Source organism: Vulpes vulpes, chromosome 1 (genome assembly GCF_048418805.1).
Source record: "Vulpes vulpes isolate BD-2025 chromosome 1, VulVul3, whole genome shotgun sequence".
NCBI classification, from domain to species: domain Eukaryota; kingdom Metazoa; phylum Chordata; class Mammalia; order Carnivora; family Canidae; genus Vulpes; species Vulpes vulpes.
Window position 1 is genome coordinate 155,751,744 of NC_132780.1, and position 6,966 is coordinate 155,758,709.

Sequence of the window (6,966 nt, forward strand, 5' to 3'; positions counted from 1 at the left end):
TTTGTTACTATTACATAAAGTTCATACTAGAGCAATAATGATATGTGAAGCCTTCTGTTTATTCATAGACTAAAATATCACCTTGAGAATTATTTAGCAAGTGGCTCTCAGACTAAGAGGCTTATGATTTGCCTAAGAATAGAGTGTTTTGCTTTGTGTAAGATGGTGATATTACCTTTAAAAAAATCTCTTGTTTATATTGTTAATGGTTATAATTCAAAATATCAACAGTGTTCTCATGAACTATAGACACTGTTCCCTAAGGTGTCCTAAAATGGAAGTCCGATGTCAGGATATATATATATATATATATAATTTATATTTTTAACGCAGCCACTGCCTTATGAGATCATAAAATGACAAACCATTTCAATTCTCTCAAAAGATGGAAAAAAAATGCCATTCAGCCAAGTACCCCAAGTCTGTCTGTGGATAGGTAGAGACCTTTTTCATTGTTCCCCATGACTTAAGGAAAGCCTTGAAAACACCCAAGCTGCCTAAACGTTTACGGAAGTTCATTACAAATTGGTTATCTTGCTCTTCTAAATTTTAAATTAAGTTTTCAACCTGTTCAGGATGAATTCCATATGTATATCATGCATTTTTTTTAAAGTAGATCTACTGTCTATTTGTCCTAAATTAACTTTTTTGAAGTTTGAATGATTACCTAATAACGCTGGAATTTAGAGATTTGATGACCAAGTCCACTCTCCCCCTCCACACCCTTTATTGAGCAACAGACTTTGATTCTATCTCCTTCTGGGCCTTTTCCACATCACATTCCAGGCTTTCAAATCTGCTTCTACGTGGAAGTTTTCCATTCCCTAATTTTGATTACCTTCTACCAATGGCAATGACCTTTATTTATTTTTAGCTCTATTGTCTTCTATGGGTATGTTGCCTAAAACACACCACGTTTTTTTTGAGTAAAAGAAAACTATGCTTTCTTTTATCATGATAATAACTTTCCTAATAATATCTAATATTTCACTTGTATTAAAATAATACCCAATGTGTTATTTTACTACAAAATAATCAAAATCTACCCTTGAATTCAAATTGACATCTCAGAATCCTTTATCTTGAAATCACACTTTCTAATATTCATTGCTGGCTTCTGACCAGTCCTATACTGAATATTACTTGTTACTTTCTCATCCAATTCTATTATTAGGAGAAATTTCCTTACTTTCTTTCCTTCCACTATTACTTAAGTGGAAACTGTTTCCCAGAACATGCCAGCCCAAGGGAAAAAAATCATCACAATGGTAATTAGGCATCAGGATTTTTTTGGTTCTGTCCTAGCATGTTCTGTAGAAAACTGAGCCAGCCACCCAAAAACTTAAGAATGTGTTCTTCTGAATATTCATTCCATTGGCTATAGTCTTCTGTTCTAGTTTACTGAAGTGATGTCTCCTATAGCCCTTGACATCCAGTGCAATAGCCAGAATGATGTTTACTGAAGAGGTCTCTACTGCCACACAAAAGCAAGCACACTGCTGTGGCCCACTGAAGTCTACACTGAATGCCTGGTATTGAGGGGGCCGAGTGTGCCTCAAGAGAGTTTTAACTTTGGTAACTACTGGTACCATTGCCATTGCCACCATGAGCTTTAGATATCTCTGCTCTTTTGATTTCCACTTGTTCTCCATTTGTATTCCCTTATCCTGAGATTTAGACCCAAATTCATGGATCCTAAACTAGATGATAATTCCTCACCCAAAACACTGGCTGACTGTTCTCAAACCAAAACTATTCTCACCAATATTGTGAATTTTCTCTTTCCACATAACAAGCTATTTTCCATGAAGTTCTTTATTGCCAGAATATTTCTACAGATACATGATCTAATTTAATCTTGATGACCACCCCCTCCCTGGTGCCACCAGTTTTACAGATTAAAAAACAGAGGCATCAAGAAATTAATTACCCCACATCATATAGTTGACAAGATATAGAACTCAGAATTAAATCTGATCTCTGTACCCACAATCTTGAAGTATATAATATGCAGACTTCTCTATTTAGTAATTTGTATACCAAATATGCAGTTACCTAAGCATCATATTATGCTGCATCCATGTCAGAAAATATTGGTGGTCTCACGTCACTTCTTCATAAGACGTGCCCAGACACAATAAATCCTGAAGCAAACACAATTCTAGTTCCAACTCCAGTTCTTATGTGTAGAAGTCAAAGGAGTTGGAGCTGTGGACATAGAGTAAGGATGGACAAACACATGTCCTGGATATTGGCATACATCCCTGAGTATCAGTTTTCCTTCTCCATACAATCAACTAATAACTATTTCCCAGGATTGAAAAGGGCCTGGCACTGTCAGGCTTCTCCCTTCCTTCTTTTCTGCAAGCCTCAAAGTCTTTCTTTCTTTTCTAGATTTTTTTCTCAAAGTCATGAATAAGCCATTTCCAATTCTCCCAGACAGAACATGAACACTTTTTACCCTGTAAACTTACTATCTTTTTCAAACTTGTCAAAAAAAAAATTTTCTCAAAGTCCCTATCACATTGCTTTACAATATCTACACATCTGTCTTGCCCAGTAGGCTTGGAGGTACTTGAAAATGCGGATTGTTATTCAGGGAATATCCCTAGTGTCAGGAAATAAGAACTCCTGAGAAACCCCATGATAAATCCCCACTGTTTACAGATACGTATCCCTAGATTTTGTTTTGTTTTCTAAGCCTCCATCTCTAAGCAGTTCATTTCATACTTCCACCTGCACATCTCTGACAGTAGAAGAATGTGTCCAGAAGGCCTAACTGTATACAACATACTTGCCATGAGTTCAAATTTTGACATTTTGATTATCAATTTGTTTCAATTTTGCCACATCTACTCCATAATCCAGTATGTCCAAGATCGTGATAGACGAGATCATCTGGGATGAAATACAGACAAGTGAACCACTGACCCTGGAATAACAGGTTTGAACTGAAAGGGCTCACTTACATGCAGATATTTTATAGTAATAAAATATCTTATGACTTTCTCAATAGCATTTTCTTTTCTGTAGCTTATTTTATTGTAAGAATACAGTATATCATACATAGACCATACAAAATATGTGTTAACTTACTGGTTATGTTATCAGTAAGGCTTCTGGTCAACAGTAGGCTATTAGTTTTGGAGAATCAGAAGTAATACACAGATTTTCAACTGCATGGAAACTGATGCCCCTAACCCTCACTTTGTTCAAGGGTGGCCTGTTTTTTTTTTTATTTTTGTATATGAATTTATCTTCAAGTGTGTCATAGATCAAAACGTGAACAGCTGACCAGTCTGTTGATTTCATGGATGTTTTTTTACAAATAGGAAATATAAAGAGAGTACTTGACTATCCAGACATTTGGAAGATATTGCTTTATTCATTCCTTTCTCTTCTTTTTTCTTTTTCTTTTTCTTTTTTTTTTTAATTTGCCCAAGTTATTTATTTAGTAAACCATAGCACAGGACCTCCCACCCAATCTTCTGACTTAAATCTAATAATTACTTTTTAAAACCACAGGGCATTACTACCACAAATACCCTGAACCTCGTATCAATCCGGAAACATGAAATGCTTCACGAACTTCTGAGCGCTCGCTGCATGGGGGCCATGCTAATCTTCTCTGTATTGTTCCAATTTTAGTGTATGTGCTGCCAAAGGGAGCACTGCTTTTTGTTTTGATAGGACAGAGAGCATACAGGCCGAAGCCATTTAGGCTAAATGGACAGAAACCAGACAGCTAGGTTGAAGTCACGGCTTCCCCACTGCTAGCTATGTGATGTTGGCAAATTTCTTAACTTTTTGTGCCTCTGTTTGCCCAGTTCCAGAAGGAGATAATAACTGCACTTACCTCATGAAGTTGTGAGGATTAAATGAGTCAATACAGGTTAAGCATTTGAAACGGTGCCTGACACATATCAAGAACTATATAAGTGTACGGTGATATGATTGTTACTATTACTTAAAAGAACGTTTTAAATCATTTACGATAGAGAACAAGTGAGGCTCCACGAAGATGTGCCACAGGGATCTTGTCCTCTGGTCTTATTCCCTCTCTTACCTTTGTACAATGTTACTTATGTCTAGAACCATTCATACACCTATTTGGAAGCACATTGTGATAGTCTTTAAATATTTATGATACTCAACAGCTCCTCTTTACTACAATATAAAAGTCATACTTTATTGTTTTCTCTTAAGGCTTTACAGTCTTGCAGGGACTTATATGTGCCAGGTAACTGCTGACTCTCTATAAGAACTCTGGTGTATTTATGAGGCATGTTGTTATTTGGGAAACCACGTTGCTGGGAAAAAGCAGGTCATGCTTGTCTGTATTCAGCCAAGCTAGGCTTTGATGTAGAGCCTTTAACTATATCAATAGCACAATGTGGGTAATGACATATGAGTTGTAAACCCAACCTTTATATAATACTTTGTAGTTTAACAAAGTATTTTATATATATTGTTTTAATTAATATTCAAAAAAATCTGAGAAAAAATAGTGTATCCATTTTGCCGATAAGGAACCTCATTTCAGAAAAATTATTTTTTTATTTTTTTTTATTTTTTTATTTTTTATTTTTATTTATTTATGATAGTCACAGAGAGACTGAGAGAAAGGCAGAGACACAGGCAGAGGGAGAAGCAGGCTCCATGCACCGGGAGCCCGACGTGGGATTCGATCCCAGGTCTCCAGGATCGCGCCCTGGGCCAAAGGCAAGCGCCAAACCACTGCGCCACCCAGGGATCCCTCATTTCAGAAAAATTAAATAACACCCACAAACCACTAGGCCAAAAATGGGTAATACCAAATTTCCAACCAGAATGTGATTTAGTATTTATCTTTTTGAGATAAGCATTGACATATTAATAAAATAATGGTTTGGATTTCCTTCAAAATAATCTAATTGGGAAAAGAAGCATAGATGAAAAAAAAAAAAACTGGCCAGGAGTTTATAAATGTTGAAGTTGGATGATGGGCATTTGGAGTGTATTATCTTTTTTTTTTTTTTTAGGAATTTATTTATTTATTTATTTATTTATTTATTTATTTATTTATTAAGGAAAGACACAAAAAGAGAGAGGCAGAGACACAGACAGAGGGAGAAGCAGGCTCCATGAAGGGAGCCCGACATGGGACTTGATCCCATGTCTTCAGATCAGGCCCTGGACCGAAGGCGGCGCTAAACCGCTGAGCCACCCAGGCCACCCTGGGGTGTATTATTTTATTCCATCTACTTCTGTACATGTTTTAAATTTTCAACAATTATGAAAACACTCTCTTTTATAGTGTTGTTTCTGCAACCAAAATGTCAGAGTGTGAATCCTGGCTGTATCCTTTATCTGCTGTCACTGGGCAAAGCTGTGCCCAATGGTAACAATAATAGTACTTCCTTTCTAAGGAAGTGGTGAGAATCAGACGAACTGCATGGAACTATTGTAGGCAGCGATTGCACAGAGTAGTATCCTGAACCCCAGTTGTTTGCTTTTTCCATAACAAGCTAATACCCATTTTGAACAATATGTTTATAGACTCACCCATTATTTCAATAAATAAGCACCTAAAGGATGTGCAAGATATGTTCTAAGGACCGGGAATACAGAGGAAAACAAAATAAGCAAATTACCTGGCTTTACTTCACCTAAATTCTGGTGGCAAGAAAAAAAAAGTGTATGTGTAAGTCTTAAATGCTAATGGAGAAAATATAACAGGATAAGAGGGATAAAGAGTAACTGGAAGGGGATAGCCACTTGATATAGAATAAGCAAAATAGTCAGTACTATACCAGAACTTACTCTTGCCAGCTCACAAAAGCAATGAAGTTTGCAGGAATTCTATAAGTCAGTTGAAAAACAGTCATCACTAAATATTAAATTCTATCAGCTTATGATTAAACAAGTTTTATAAAAACAAAGATAGTAAGTACTTAAAACTAATCACTTCCTATTTTGCTACGTTTTACTATTATTCATTCTTTTGAGGTTATTCATGTCTATTGCGTCTGTATGGCGGAAATGCTATGTAAAGGAGTGCTACTACTACACATCTATCCCCAATGCCACCTTAAATAACAGCATTGTAGAAGCCTGAAATTGACCATGGTGGGAATATTTACACCAGGAAATTTGATGAATGCATCAAATCAGGCTTGGTTTATTGTTTGATGGTCACCCTAAACTTCAGAAATGATGAATAAAATGTCAACAAGGCAGATGAAACTTAAAATTGTGTTATAATGTAAATATAAGCACACATTTTTCCTCAGAAAGCCAGTTATTAAACTTTTACCAGCATACTACAGGGTAAGTTTCTCTAATAAGGTAGTAGTTGATTAATAAAGTGATCAAGAGACTTGGAGATGAAACTGAGTCTTGCTAACATCCTACAGAAGAGTGTTCTAGGCAGAAGCAGCAGCAAGTGTAGGCCAGAGGGGCTGCAACCAGGGGAATCAAGAGAAAATGTAAGTCAGAGGGAAAGAAAACCAACTCTTTTGGTGCCTTATAAGGACTGCCTTTTAATCTGGAAGAAATGGAAAACCCCTGGAAGTTATGAGCAATAAAGTAACCTGTTCTGACTTATATATTAATAGGATGCTCTCACTGCTGTGGAGAATACCAGAAGGAAATACAGATGCAGAAACATCATTGGGAGGCAAGATGATGGTGTTTTTTACTTTGGTAGTAAAAGAGATGTAAAAAATGGTCAACTTTTAGATACATTTTGATGGAAAAGCCAACAGGACTTGCTGTAAGATGGGAAATTGGTGATGAGAGAAAGGAAAGGCAAAGGTGACTCCAAGGTTTTAGGCCTAGACAAGTGGAAGGATGGAGTTGGTTTACTGAGATGTTTATCAACACCACAGAAAGGAGTGGGAAGAATTTGGAGCTTGGCTTGCCTTTGGACAAATTAAATATGAGGGATGCCTGGGTGGCTCAGTGGTTTGGTGCCTGCCTTTGGCC

At 36.6% G+C, this 6,966-nt stretch overlaps 1 non-coding gene across 1 annotated transcript; it reads right to left on the reverse strand.

Moving 5' to 3' along the window:
- Window positions 1-3,565: 3,565 nt before the first annotated feature.
- LOC112914278 (U6 spliceosomal RNA) lies at window positions 3,566-3,672 on the reverse strand. Its single transcript, XR_003233827.1, has one exon. It is a non-coding gene; the product is annotated as a U6 spliceosomal RNA (small nuclear RNA).
- Window positions 3,673-6,966: the final 3,294 nt, after the last annotated feature.